Raw genomic sequence first — 14,995 nt, forward strand, 5'->3', positions numbered from 1 at the left:
GCATATATCCAGAAGTAGAATTGGTAGGTTATACGGTAATTCTGTGTGTAATTTTTCAGGCAACCTGGTGGTTTCCGTAGTACTGTCTGACATTTTACATCCTGCTACTTTGTTGAATTTATTTATTGGTTCCAACAGGTTTTTTCCCTGTGGAATTTTTAGGGTTTTCTACATATATCATCTGTAAACAGATGATTTTGTTTCTTCCTTTCCCATTTAGATACCTTTTATTTCTCTTCTTGCCTAATTGCTCTGGCTAGAAGTTAGAATACTGTGTTGAATGGAAGTAACAAGAGTAGACATCATATGGGTTATGTTGAAGTAGTTTGATTCTGTTCCTATAGTTGGAGTGTTTTTATCATGACAGGATATTGAATTTGTTAAATGCTTTTTTGTATTCATTGAGATTACTGTGGGTTTTTTTTTCTGTTAATATATATTACATTGATGTTGTATGTTGGACCCTTGGTATGTTGAACCATCCATGTATTCCCGGAATAAACCTCACTTGTTAATTGGATACAGTCCTTCTAATATGCTGCTGAATTCAGTTTGCTAGTATTTTGTTAAGGGATTTTTTTTTTTCGTTTTCTTTTTTCTTTTTTTTTTTTTTTTGCATCAGTGTTCATAGAGGATTTTGGTCTGTAGTTTTCTTGTAGTGTTTTGTCTGTTTTTGGTATCAGGGTAATGCTGGCCTCATAAAATGAATTAGTAAGTGTTCCTCCACTTCAGCTGCTTGGAAAGATTTCAGAAGGATTTGTATTCTTCATTCAGAAGGATTGTCAGTTTTCTTGATATTTTTAAAGAATCCGTTTTTTTGGCCTTGTTGATTTCTCCGTCCACCCCTCCCCCAGTCTCTGTTTTGTTGATCTCTGCTCTAATATTTATTATTTCCCTCCTTCTAGCTATTTATCTTGTTCTTTTTCTGGTTCCTTGAGTTGTAATGTTAGGTTGTTGATTGAGATCTCTCTTGTTTTTTAATATATGTGTTTCTAGCCAAAAATTCCCCCACCTTTGCACTTTCATTGTGTCCTCTAAATTTTGGTGTGTTTTGTTCTTTCATTTGTCTCTAAATATTTTCTGATTTCATTCGTTTTGTCTTCTTTCTCCCATTGGTGATTTAAAAGTTTGTTGCTTAATCTCCACAGTTTTGTGAATTTTCCAGTTTTCCTTCTGTATGATTTCCGGTCTCATGCCATTGTGATCAGAGAACATACTTTGTATAATATCTGTCTTTTTAAATCTTTTGAGTTAATTTATGGCCTGGTATATGGTCTGTCCTAGAAAGTATCCAATGTGTAATTGAGAAGAATGTGTATTCTGGGGGTACATGGGTGACTCTGTCAGTTAAGTGTCTGCCTTCAGCTGAGGTCATGATCCCAGGGTTCTGGGATCAAGGCCCACGTCAGGCTCCCTGCTCAGCAGGGGAGACTGGTTCTCTCTTTTCCTCCTCCTTGTGGAGTCTCTCTCTCTCTCTCTCTCTCTCTCAAATAAATAATAAATAAATCACTGTTTTTAAAAAAAGATTGCGTATTCTGTTGTTGGGTGGAGTGTTCTTTGTATATGTGTTAGATTTTGTTGGTGTAATGAGTTAAGTCCTCTCTTTCCTTATTTAGGTCTGGTGTGGTTTTATCTGTCATTGAGATTGGGGTAATTATTTTCTTTTTAAGATTTTATTTATTTATTTGACAGAGATCACAAGTAGGCAGAGAGGCAGGCAGAGAGAGAGGAGGAAGCAGGCTCCCTGCTGAACAGAGAGCCCGATGCAGGGCTCGATCCCAGGACCCTGGGATCATGACCTGAGGCAAAGGCTTTAACCCACTGAGCCACCCAGGAGCCCCGAGATTGGGGTATTGAAGTGTTCAGGTGTTACTGTAGAATTATTTTTTTCTTCAGTTCTGTCACTTTATGCTTTATATACTTCGCTGGTGTTATTAGGTGAGTAAATTTTTCTAATTGAATAAATTCTTACTGTGTTGAAGCTTTTATGTATAAAGTCCTTCTTTGTCTCTTGTGACCTTTTTATTTTATTTATTTATTTATTTTTAAATGTTTAAAGATTTTATTTATTTACTTGACAGAGATCACAAGCAGGCAGAGAGGCAGGCAGAGAGAGGGGGGGGCAGCAGGCTCCCTGCTGAGCAGAGAGCCCGATGCGGGGCTCGATCCCAGGACCCTGAGATATGACCTGAGCTGAAGGCAGAGGCTTAACCCGCTGAGCCACCCAGGCGTCCTTCTTGTAGTCTTTTTTGATTTAAAGTCTATTTTGTCTGATATTAGTAAAGCCACTCTTGGTCTCTTTTTTTATTATTTTCATAGAATATCTTTTTGCTCCCTTTCCCTTTCCATCTGTTTTTGTCTTTGGATCTGAAATAAGTGTTGCAGGCAGCATATATAGTTGGGTCATTTTTTAATCCATTCTGCAATCTCCGTGAGGAGTGTATGTGTAGATGCCTTTGAATGTGCTAGTCTTTAATGTCAGGCTCCCAAAAGGAGAAAATGAGAAAAATGAGAGAGGGGAAGAAGTCTGGGCCTCTGAACAAAAGCAGCAGTTAGCTCTCAGAGTGCAGATCCCTGGTATAGGGAGGAGAGGGTCCTTCTTGCCCATCTTTGTTCCAGAAGGCTTCCTGTAAACCGCTCCAGGAACACCTGCACAGCTGTCTGCCTTGGGAGTGGGGAATGGTTAGCTATTAAGTTGCTAAAAGCTGAAAGTGAATGAAATTAACCTGACCACAATTTAGGATTTAAGCCTTCCTTTGGAAATTGTATGCTTTCAAGAGATCCAGAGTGTCAGGAGAGTTACATTATTGTGCTAGCGCAGTTGTGTTGGTGGCCAGAGATTCTTGGTGTTCCTACTCTCACTTTTTTCCCAGAATGCTCTGTGCATTTTGTGTTTCTCAAAGTCTTAATTTTATATTTACAACTTTTTTTCTATAAAATTGTTTGATAGTAAATGTATTTATGACCATGTGTCATAATGGTCCATGAGTTAGAGCTTTGCAGTGCTTTGTACTTAATTTTTTTTGTTTATTTCTTCTGTTTTTAGTAGACTGGGAGCCTCTTTAGAGCAAGGTGCCTTTTTTGTTCACAGTAGCATCCCACTGTCTGTTGCCTTCTATACAAATAGATGCTGTAAAGTATCTGTTGAATAAGATGTAGTGTCTGAAATTTAGTACAGTGTTAAGTGCTGTAGAGTTCAGGGGCTTTGTAGTATACTGAATGTACATATATACCTCTAAATATGTGTTTTTAAAGAAGTCAGTCAGGTTGGAGGGGTGAAAAATTAGATATTTATTATAAAATAGAATATAAATAAAAGGACATTTCATTTCTCAGCTGTTCCTGGAGCAGATTATAGACAGTTTGCAAGAATGAGGGTGGGCAAGAAGGAGCCTGTCCTCCATGTACTAGGACCGTACTCTGATAGTTGATGGCTGCTTTTGGGTTTTTCTTTCCGTAGGTGTGGGGTATTGTGGGTCATACTCTTCGGCATGCTCTTCGATAGAGCAGGTTGAATTTATGCCTTTAAAGTTAGGGTGAATTTGAAGTGCTGAGGGGAGGGAGAACAACTTGAGCAAAAGCACTAAGGGTCTGTGCTTTGGGACTCTGAGGATACAGGCATAAAAATGTAAACCCTTCACATACATCCTCCTTGAGAGAGTTGCTACCTGGCATGTAGTGGGCATGAAATAAATGTTTATGGGAAAAGGGTGGATGGATGGATGAGTAAATGAAGTGGGAGTGAGGAGAGGAATTTGGGGAAGTCATTTCTTCACTCTCATTGTCACTATCAAACCTCAGGCCTTGGTAACTTGTGTGGATTCTTGCTACTTCTAACTTACGCCTGTAGAATAGATCTGTTTATGGTATTGAGTTCCTGCATGTGTAGTGTGCAGTGGCTTTCAAAATTTTGACTTATAGTAAGAAATATATCAACTACTGGCTGTAGTCTTCTAAAGTGGTTTCATCACTTATTAATGGGTTCTGGGTGATAGCTGAAACTTGGTCTTGATTTTAAGATACTTTGTGATTAGCTCTTTCTGCCTTTCTGTCATCTTCCCAGCAGTCCTAATATACCCAGCCCTCCAGCCCTTTATAACTAGTTGATATTAGAAAATTTCTGCTTTCTCCCATGGGTTTGTACACAACAGGAATGTCTTTCATCCCATTGTGTGGCAGATTCCAGTGTATCCTCAAGGCCCACTCAAATGTTATTTTTTGGAGTTGCAGCCTTTTCCTCCAGATGTGTTGGTAGTGTTCTGGTAGGTTCTCAGTCATTTGTACCAGACTGTAAAATATTGGAAACATTGTATTTTAAGTAATATTTGCTTCAGGTTGTGTCTGTTCTACTAAATTAAGAGCCCATGTCAGACCAATTATCAGTCTGTTCTGAATGAAAAATTTTAAAATTTGGTTGGTAGAGTAGTCAGTGTTGTGTATAGTTAATTAGTGTTTGAGTGGAAGGAAAGTACACAAAGCACTGAGGGATCTACAGTTACTAAAGAGGAAGGCGGGTGTAAACTTTGTTCCCTTGGTAGATGCTTGCATCCTTCATTTCCCTTATGCACTTAGTGTTGAATGCTTTTAAAGATTTGGCCTTCATTTTGTTCTCAGTTTTAACTGATTTTTCCAGGTTTAATCGTCTTCTTTGCCTTTTACATAAAGTCACCATCCATTAAATCATTTTGATTAGGGGCGCCTGGGTGGCTCAGTGGGTTAAGCCTCTGCCTTCAGCTCAGGTCATGATCTCAGGGTCCTGGGATCAAGCCCCGCATCGAGCTCTCTGTTCAGCAGGGAGTCTGCTTCCTCCTCTCTCTCTGCCTGCCTCTCTGCCTACTTGTGATCGCTCTAAAAAAAATAATAATAATAATTTTGATTAAGTTAATCTGCTAAGTCTAAATTCCTTAATATGGGTTAGATTTTGAGGCAAATGAGCAGTGCTTATCCTGAATAGATTTTTTTTTCCATAGGTAATTACTGTTATATGAACTAGACCTTTCCTAAATCTTCAGGTATTTGCTTATTTGTATAAGGCCTCATATATAGATTTTATGGGTTTCAAGGAACTCATGGTGTAGTGGATCTAAATTGATAGTTTGTATTCTTTTTGTTGAAGTCTGGATTTTTCAGACTTAAAAATGTCTTAAGTGTAACAGAAAACAAAATAATTTAGGTGGGGTTATAACATCTGTTTGCTTTTATTTTGGGGTTTGCTGAGCCTTTTACTTTATTTTAGTCTACCATAATTTTATTTTTTTTTAAGATTTTATTTATTTGACAGAGACACAGCAAGAGAGGGAACACAAGTAGGGGGAATGGGAGAGGGAGAAGCAGGCTTCTCGCCAAGCAGGGAGCCCAATGTGGGGCTCAATCCCAGGACCCTGGGATCATGACATGAGCCTAAGGCAGACAGGCTTAATGATTGAGCCACCCAGGTTCCCCATCCTACCATATTTTTAAAAGGAAAATATTCTTGTTTTAACAAATACTCAGTTGCCTTCTGGGTAATATGCTGGCCTCGGTTCAGAGGGTTGCATTGGGTCTCCTGTCTCGTGGTCTTACTGGAAGAAGTTGGGAATTTTCATAGGAGGTGAGGCAGGAAAACTGGTCAAGTAAAGGACTCTGACTGTAAGTACCAAAGGTCATGATTCCATGTATTTCTGCAGTACCTAAATGGAAGTAGATTGGCACTTAGAGAATTTTTTTACTGGTTTTTATATGCAGGATGGGATATGATTTTGGATTATAACCCACACATTGAAATCTACTAGGTAGTGTTTTGTGGAAAATAAAAATCTTTGCCACATGACAGACCTGGGTTTGAATCTTGGTTGAACCTAGTGCTTCTTCCTAGACCTTAACTGGGTCACTTATATTTTGAGTCCCATTTCCTCCTGTGTACAACAGATCAATATATATCCTAAGGGCTTAAATGATATTGAAGTGTAAATCACCCAGAACTGTTTTTGCCAGATAGAAAGCTTCGGGTGTCTTTCAGAGGCTGATGGGGACAGAATTGATCTCACTCCTTTGAAGTTAATATTTTAAGTTAATTAAGTTAAATTGAGCCAGAATATATTAGCATGTGTCAGCTTTGGAGATACTGGGTTTTGCTGGAGGGAACGCTGCTGTCTTCTCCCTAAAGCATTTTAGCTTTCTGGGTATCTTCCTTTGGCTCTTAACCAGTCTGCATACCCACACCCAGCAAAAGGAATAATCTGTCCCCAGGTGAAGAAGACCCCTTTGTTGAGTAGTTTCCATGAGGTTGCTTTATCTTCCCTTGCCTCTGTGTCAGTGCCTCCAACTTTGTCTTAGGAAATACAGAGTTCAAGTTAAAGGTAAACACAAACATCATGATTTATGTTGTCTTTGGATATTGTTTCTAAAATGGCTTAAAAAATAAGCCCTAATGGGATATGTTATTTTTTAGTTTGCTGTGGCCGAACCAAGAAAGAAGGCATATGCAGATTTCTACAGAAATTACGATTCCATGAAAGATTTTGAGGAGATGAGGAGGGCTGGTATCTTTCAGAGTGCAAAGTGATTTTGGAATGTAAAGGTAATGTCGCTGTTGGAATTACTGTTTAAAATTTTTTAAAAATTATGGTAAAATACGTTGATTGTTAAGTATATTCACATTGTTGTACAACCGATCTCCAGAACTCTTTTCATCTTGCAGGATGACCTTTTGAATTACTCTCTATCCCCCCATGCCCTGGCAACACCATTCTGTTCAGTGTCTCTGAATTTGACTAAGTACTTCATTTAAGTGGAATCATGTAGTATTTGATAGGCTATAATATTTGGCTTATTTTACTTAACGTAATGTCCTCAGAATTCATCCATTACAGTATGTGTCAGAATTTCCTTCTTCTTTAAGGCTAAATAACATTCCATGGTATCTATATACCACATATTGCTTATTCATTCACCTCTAATGGGCATTTGGATTGCTTCCCCCTTTTGACTATTGTAAATAATTTGCTATGTTAGGGGTGCCTGGGTGGCTCAGTCTGTTAAGTGTCTTACTCTTGATTTTCACTTGGGTCATGATCTGAGGGTTGTGAGATGGAGCAGGGTATGGAGCCTGCCCTCTCCCCCTACCCCAAATAATAATGATGTTGCTATGATATGTGCAAATACCTCTTCAAAACCCCTTTTAATACTGGGTATGTACCCAGAAGTGGAGCAGCTGTATCATATAGTAGTTCTGTTTTTAATGTTGAAAGGAAACACTGTTCTATTTAACATAGCGGCTGCGCCATTTTATACTCTGTCAGTAGTGCAGAAGGGTTCCAGTTTCACTACATGCTTGCCAATACGTTTTCTGTTATTTTTCATATTTTTCATGTAGCCATCCTTATGGGTGTGAGGTGGTACTGGATTTTTATTTTGATTTGCATTTCCTAATGGTTAATGATGTTGACCATCTTTTCTCATGCTTTATATGTCCTCTCTGGAGAAATAACCTAATTAAATTCTTCACCCATTTTAATTTGTTGGGGTTTTTGTTGTTGTTGTGTTGTAGTTCTTCAAAACTCTTTTCAGATATGATTTGCAAATATATTTTCCCGTCTTGTAGATTACCTTTTCATTCTGTTGAAATGCACAGGCATTTAAATTTTTGATGGGGTCTATGTAATTTTTATTGTTGCCTGTGTTTTTGGTGTCCTATAAGAAATCATTGCCATATCCAATGTCATGAAACTTTTACATTTTCTTGTAAGTTTTATAGTTTTAGGTCTTTGATCCATTTGAGTTAATTTTTGGATATGAGGTAAGAAAAGGGTACAACTTTCTTTTTCATGTATATCCAGTTTCGCACTAGCATTTGTCTTGGCACCTTTGCTGGTAATTTTTTTACTGTATATGTAAGGGATTATTTTGGGCTTTGTTCTGTTGCATTTATTTATATTTATGTTTTTATATCAGTACCACACTACTTTGACTGCTGTGGCTTTATAGTAAGTTTTGGAACTAGGAAGTGTTAGTTTTTCAACTTCGTTGTCTTTTTCAAGATTAGGCTATTCAGGGTCCTTTGATAGTTTATATGAATTTTAGGGTGGATTTTTTTACTTTGGCAAAAATGCTATTGGTATATGTGCTGCCGAAGCGAGCACGGCAAAAATGCTATTGGGATAAGGGATTACATTATATTCTGTAGCTCGCTTTGGGTAATACGGACATCTTAGCAATTACAAGTATTCCACTCCATGAACATGAGATGCCTTTCCATTTACTTATGTCTTTAATTTTTTTCAGTAGTGTTTTGTAGTTTCAGTATGTAGGTCTTTTGCATTCTTTTTTTTTTTTAAGATTTTATTTATTTGTCAGAGAGAGCGAGGGAGAGAGAGCGAGCACAGGCAGACAGAATGGCAGGCAGAGGCAGAGGGAGAAGCAGGTTCCCTGACGAGCAAGGAGCCCGATGCGGGACTCGATCCCAGGACGCTGGGATCATGACCTGAGCCGAAGGCAGCTGCTTAACCAACTGAGCCACCCAGGCGTCCCTGCATTCTTGATTAGTATTCGTACATATTTTTTTGATGCTATCGTAATTGGGATTGTTTTCTTAATTTTTTTTCTGATTATTCATTGTTAGTGGATAGAAACACAGCTGGTGTTTGTGTGTTGATTTTGTATCCTGCAACTTTGCTCATTTAGTTTATTCGGACAGGTTTTTTTGTTTGTTAGAGCATGTGCTTGTGGGCAAGCTGGGGGGAGAGGGAGAGGGAAAGAATCTTAAGCAGGCTCCGTGCTTAGTGTGGACACAGGGCTTGATCTCACAACCCTGAGATCATGATGAGCCAAAATCGAGTTGGATGCTTAACCAACTGAGTCACCCAGGAGCCCCTATTCTAACACGTTTTTTGTGTGGAATCTAGGATTTTCTGCATGTAAGACCTGCAAACAGAGATAGTTTTAAATCTTCCCTCTCAATTTGGATATCTTTTATTTCTTTCTCTTGTCTGATCTGGCTAGAACTTCTAGTCATTTGTGGAATAGAAGTGGTAAAAGTGGGCATCCTTATCTTTTTCTTGATCTTAGAGAAAAAGCTTTCAGGCTTTGACCAGTGAGTATGATATTAACTGTAGACTTTTCATATATGGCTTTTATTATGTTGCTGTAGTTTGCATCTGTTCCTAATTTATTTATTTTTTTCTCCCTGTACAGTATTTTTCATCTCCATGACTTGATTTATAACTGGAAGTTTGTAGCTCTTAAAACCTTTCACCTGTTTTCCCATCTCCCATTCCTCTCCTTCCCCACACCCAGTTCTCTGTATTTAGGAGTCTGTTTCCTGACTTGCTTCACTTAGCATAATATCCTGTAGATTCATCCATGTGGCAAATGGCAACATCTCATTCCTTTTTATGGCTTCATAGTATTTCACTGTGTAGGTATGTTTGTATGCGTGCATAGTTGTGTGTACCCAATAGTGGAATTATTGGATCATATGGTAATTTTATTGTTAACTTTCTGAGAAACCTCTGTATTATTTCCTTCCTTCTTCCTTCCTTTTTTATCAACACACAATGTATTATTTGTTTCAGGGGTACAGGTCTGTAAATATTAGTCTTAACCCAATTGATAGCACTCACCATAGCACATATCCTCCCCAATGTCCATAACCCAGCCACCATATCCCCCCCCCCCCCCCAGCTATCATCAGTTTGTTTCCTGAGATTAAGAGTCTCTTACAGTTTGTCTCCCTTCCGGGTCCCATCTTGTTTCATTTTTTTCCCCTCCCTACCCACCATGATACCCGCCCCCAAATTCCTCTTGTCAGAGAGATCATATGATAATTGTCTTTCTCTGATTGGCTTATCTCACTTAGCATAATACCCTCTAGTTTCATCCACTTGGTTGCAAATGGCAAGATTTGGGGGTCTTTTGATGGCTGCATAGTATTCCATCGTATGTATATACCACATCTTTTTTATCCATTCATCTGTTGATGGACATCTCGGCTCTTTCCATAGTTTGGCTGTTGTGGACATTGCTGCTATAAACATTGGGTGCACGTGCCCCTTTGGATCACTACATTTGTATTTTTAGGGTAAATATCCAGTAGTGCGATTGCTGGGTTGTAGGGTAGCTCTATTTTCAACTTTTGGGGGAACCTCCATACTGTTTTCCAGAGTGGCTGCACCAGCTTGCATTCCCACCAACAGTGTAGGAGGGTTCCCCTTTCTCTTCATCCTCACCAACATCTGTTGTTTCCTCACTTGTTAATTTTAGCCATTCTGATGGGTGTGAGGTGGTATCTCACTATGATTTTGATTTGTATTTCCCTGATGCCCAGTGATGTTGAGCACTTTTTCATGTGTCTGTTGGCCATTTGGATGTCTTTGCAGAAATGTCTATGTCTTCTGCCCATTTCTTGATTGGATTATTTGTTTTTTGAGTGTTGAGTTTGATAAGCTCTTTATAGATTTTGGATACTAGTCCTTTATCTGGTATGTCATTTGCAAATATCTACTCCCATTCTGTCAGCTGTCTTTTTTGGTTTTGTTGACTGTTTCCTTTGCTGTGCAAAAGCTTTTTATCTTGGTGAAGTCCCAATAGTTCATTTTTGCCCTTGCTCCCCTTGCCTTTGGCATTGTTTCTAGGAGGAAGTTGCTGCCACTGAGGTCAGGTTGCTGTCTGGATTCTCTTCCAAGGATTTTGACGGGTTCTTCCTGTCTCACATTGAGGTCTTTCATCCATTTTGAGTCTGTTTTTGTGTGTGGTGTAAGGAATTGGTCCAGTTTTGTTCTTATGCATGTGGCTGTCCAAATTTTCCCAACACCATTTGTTGAAGAGACTGTCTTTTTTCCATTGGACATTCTTTCCTGCCTTGTCGAAGATCAGTTGATCATAAAGTTGAGGGTCTGTTTCTGGGCCCTTTCTTCTGTTCCATCGATCTGTTTGTCTGTTTTTGTGCCAGTACCATACTGTCTTGGTGATTACAGCTTTGTAATAGAGCTTAAAGTCTGGAATTGAGATGCCACCAACTTTGGTTTTCTTTTTCAACATTGCTCTAGCTATTTGGGGTCTTTTCTTTTTCCATATACATTTTAGGATTATTTGTTCCATTTCTTTGAAAAAAAAAATTGACGGTATTTTGATAGGAATTGCATTAAAAGTATAGATTGCTTTAGGTAGCATAGACATTTTCACAATATTTGTTCTTCCAATTCACGAGCATGGAACATTTTTCCATTTCTTTGTGTCTTCCTTAATTTCTTTCATGAGTACTTTATAGTTTTCCGAGTATAGATTCTTTGCCTCTTGGATTAGGTTTATTCCTAGGTATCTTATGGTTTTGGGTGCAGTTGTCTTAATTTCTTTTTCTTCTGTCTTACTGTTGGTGTATTGAAATACAACTGATAAAAAGGCAACTGATTTCTGTGCATTGATTTTATATCCTGACACTTTACTGAATTCCTGTACAAGATCTAGCAGTTTTGGAGTGGAGTCTTGCAGGTTTTCTGCATAAAGTATCATGTCATCTGCAAAGAGTGAGAATTTGAGTTCTTCTTTGCCGATTCGGATGCCTTTTATTTCTTTTTGTTGTCTGACTGCTGAGACTAGGACTTTTAGTACTATGTTGAATAGCAGTGGTGATAGTGGACAGCCCTGTCGTGTTCCTGACGTTAAGGGAAAAGCTCTCAGTTTTTTCCCATTGAGAATGATATTCGCTGTGGGTTTTTCATAGATGGCTTTGAGGATATTGAGGTATGTACCCTCGATCCCTACACGGTGATGAGTTTTGATTAAGAAAGGATGCTGTACTTGGTCAGATGCTTTTTCAGCATCTATTGAGAGTATCATATGGTTCTTGTTTTTTCTTTTATTAATGTATCATGTTGATTGATTTGTGGATGTTGAACCACCCTTGCAGCCCAGGAATAAATCCCACTTGGTCATGGTGAATAATACTTTTAATATACTGTTGGATCCTATTCGCTAATATTTTGGTGAGAATTTTTGCATCCATGTTCATCAAGGATATTGGTTTGCAATTCTTGCTGGGGTCTTTGTCTGGTTTTGGCATCAAGGTAATGCTGGCCTCATAAAATGAGTTTGGAAGTTTTCCTTCCATTTCTATTTTTTGGAACAGTTTCAGGAGTATAGGTATTCTTCTTTAAATGTTTGGTAGAATTCCCCTGGAAAGCCATCTGGCTCTGGGCTCTTGTTTGTTGGGAGATTTTATTGATTGATTGATTGATTGTTGGGAGATTTTATTTATTTATTTATTTATTTATTTATATTTATTTATTTGACAGATCACAAGTAGGCAGAGAGGCAGGCAGAGAGAGAGAAAGAGAGGAGGAGGAGGCAGGCTCCCTGCTGAGAGCCCAATGTGGGACTCGATCCCAGGACCCTGAGATCATGACCTGAGCCAAAGACAGAGGATTTAACCACTGAGCCACCCAGGCGTCCCTGTTGGGAGATTTTTGATGACTGCTTCAATCTCTTTAGTGGCTATGGGTCTCTTCGGGTTTTCTAGATCTTCCTGGTTTGGTTTTGGTAGTTTATATGTCTCTCTCTAGGAATGCATCCATTTCTTCCGGATTGTCAAATTTGCTGATGTATAGTTGCTCATAATATGTTCTTATACTTGCTTGTATTTCTTTAGTGTTGGTTGTGATCTCTTGTCTTCCGTTCATGATTTTATTAATTTGGATCCTTTCTCTTTTCTTTTTGTAAGTCTGGCCAGGGGTTTCTCAGTCTTATTAATTCTTTCAGAGAACCAGCTCCTAGTTTCGTTGATTTGTTCTATTGTTCTTTTGGTTTCTATTTTCATTGATTTCTGCTCTGATCTTTATGATTTCTCTTCTGCTGGGTTTAGGCTTTCTTTGCTGTTCTTTCTCCTCCTTTAGGTATAGGATTAGGTTGTGTACTTGAGATCTTACTTGTTTCTTGGGAAAGGCTTGTATTGCTGTATGCTTTCCTCTCAGGATCGCCTTTGCTGTGTTCCAAAGACTTTGAACAGTTGTGTTTTCATTTTCATTTGTTTCCATTAATTTTTTTCAATTCTTTAATTTCCTGGTTGACCCATTCATTCTTTAGTAGGATGCTCTTTAGCCTCCATGTATTTGAGTTCTTTCCAACTTCGCTCTTGTGATTGAGTTGTAGTTTCAAAGCATTGTGGTCTGAAAATATGCAGGGAATGATCCCAGTCTTTGGGTACTGGTTGAGACCTGATTTATGACTCAGGATGTGATCTATTCTGGAGAATGTTCCATGTGCACTAGAGAAGAATGTATTCTGTTGCTTTGGGATGGAATGTTCTGAATATATCTGTGATGTCCATCTAGTCCAGTGTGTCATTTAAAGCCTTTATTTCCTTGTTGATCTTTTGTTTAGATGATCTGTCCATTTCGATGTGTGTGTGTGTGTGTGTGTGTGTGTGTGTGTGTGTGTGTGTTAAAGTCCCCTACTATTACTGTAGTATTATTGATGTGTTTCTTTGATTTTGTTATTAACTGGTTTATATAATTGACTGCTCCCATATTAGGGTCATAGATCTTTAATATTGTTAGATCTTTTATTGGACAGACCCTTTAAGTATTATATAGTGTCCTTCCTCATCTCTCATTAGAGTCTTTGGCTTAAAATCTAATTTATTTGATACAAGGATTGCCACCCCAGCTTTCTTTTGATGTCCATTAGCATGGTAGATTGTTTTCCACCCCCTCACTTTAAATCTGGAGGTGTCTTTGGGTCTAAAATGAGTTTCTTGTAGACAGCATATCAGTGGGTCTTGTTTTTTTAATCCATTCTGATAACCAATGTCTTTTGATTGGGGCATTTAGCCCATTTACATTCAGGGTAACTATTGAGAGATATGAATTTAGTGCCATTGTATTGCCTGTAAGGTGATTGTTACTGTTTATTGTCTCTGCTCCTTTCTGGTCTGTTACTTTTAGGCTCTCTCTTTGCTTAGAGGACCCCTTTCAATATTTCCTGTAGCGCTGGTTTGGTGTTTCCAAATTCATTTAGTTTTTGTTTGTCCTGGAAGCCTTTTATCTTTCCTTCTATTTTCAGTGACAGCCTAGCTGGGTATATTATTCTTGGTAGTGTATTTTTCTCATTTAGTGCTCGAATGTATTATGCCAGTCCTTTCTGGCCTGAGAGGTCTCTCTGGATAGGCCTGCTGCCAATCTAATTTAATATCCCCTGTTGTATGTGTGCTGTAGACCTTTTGTCCCGAGCTGCTTTCAGGATTTTCCTTGTCACTCTGCGACTTGTAAGTTTTACTATTAGATGACAGGGTGTGGACCTATATTTATTGATTTTGAAGGGGGTTCTCTGTGCCTCCCGGATTTTGATGCTTGTTCCCGTGGGCAAATTAGGGGAATTCTCTTCTATGATTTGCTCCAATATACCTCTCTCCCTCCCTCTCTTTTTCTTTTGGGATGGATCCCAGTTATTCTAATACTGTTTCATCTTATGGTATCACTTATCTCCCGAATTCTCCCCTCGTGGTCCAGTAGTTGTTTGTCTCTTTTTCTCAGCTTTATTTTCCATCATTTGGTCTTCTATATCACTAACTCTCTCTTCTGCCTCATTTATCATAGCAGTAAGAGCCTCCAGTTTTGATTGTACCTCATTAATAGCTTTTTTTATTTCAACTTGGTTAGATTTTAGTTCTTTAATTTCTCCAGAAAGGGATTCTCTAGTATCTTCCATGCTTTTTTTGAGCCTAGCTAGCACCTTGATAATCGTCATTCTGATCTCTAGTTCTAACATATTATTACTGATGTCCATATTGATTAGGTCCCTAGCTGTTGGTACTAACTCTTGTTCTTTTTTTGGGGTGAGTTTTTCTGCCTTGTCATTTTATCTAGATAAGAATAGATGAATGAGCACAATACTAAGAGGGTAGCAATGACCCCAGAAAGATATACATTAACTATACAGAAGAGACCCAAAACCAGGGGGAGAAGAAGGGGTGAAAAAAAGAAAAGGGAAAAAAAAAAGAAAGGGGAAAAAAATATATATGTTG

At 38.4% G+C, this 14,995-nt stretch overlaps 1 long non-coding RNA gene across 2 annotated transcripts in view; it reads left to right on the forward strand.

Annotated features, from left to right (window-relative positions):
* The window catches only part of LOC125096742 (uncharacterized), a 49,952-nt gene that overhangs the window by 5,155 nt on the left and 29,802 nt on the right, over positions 1–14,995 (forward strand). For both annotated transcript variants that reach the window (XR_007126371.1, XR_007126372.1), the window contains exon 4: positions 6,431–6,559. This is a non-coding gene — a long non-coding RNA (uncharacterized LOC125096742). The remainder of the gene's footprint in view (positions 1–6,430; positions 6,560–14,995) is intronic.

The sequence above is a fragment of the Lutra lutra genome, chromosome 4 (assembly GCF_902655055.1).
Source record: "Lutra lutra chromosome 4, mLutLut1.2, whole genome shotgun sequence".
NCBI lineage: Eukaryota > Metazoa > Chordata > Mammalia > Carnivora > Mustelidae > Lutra > Lutra lutra.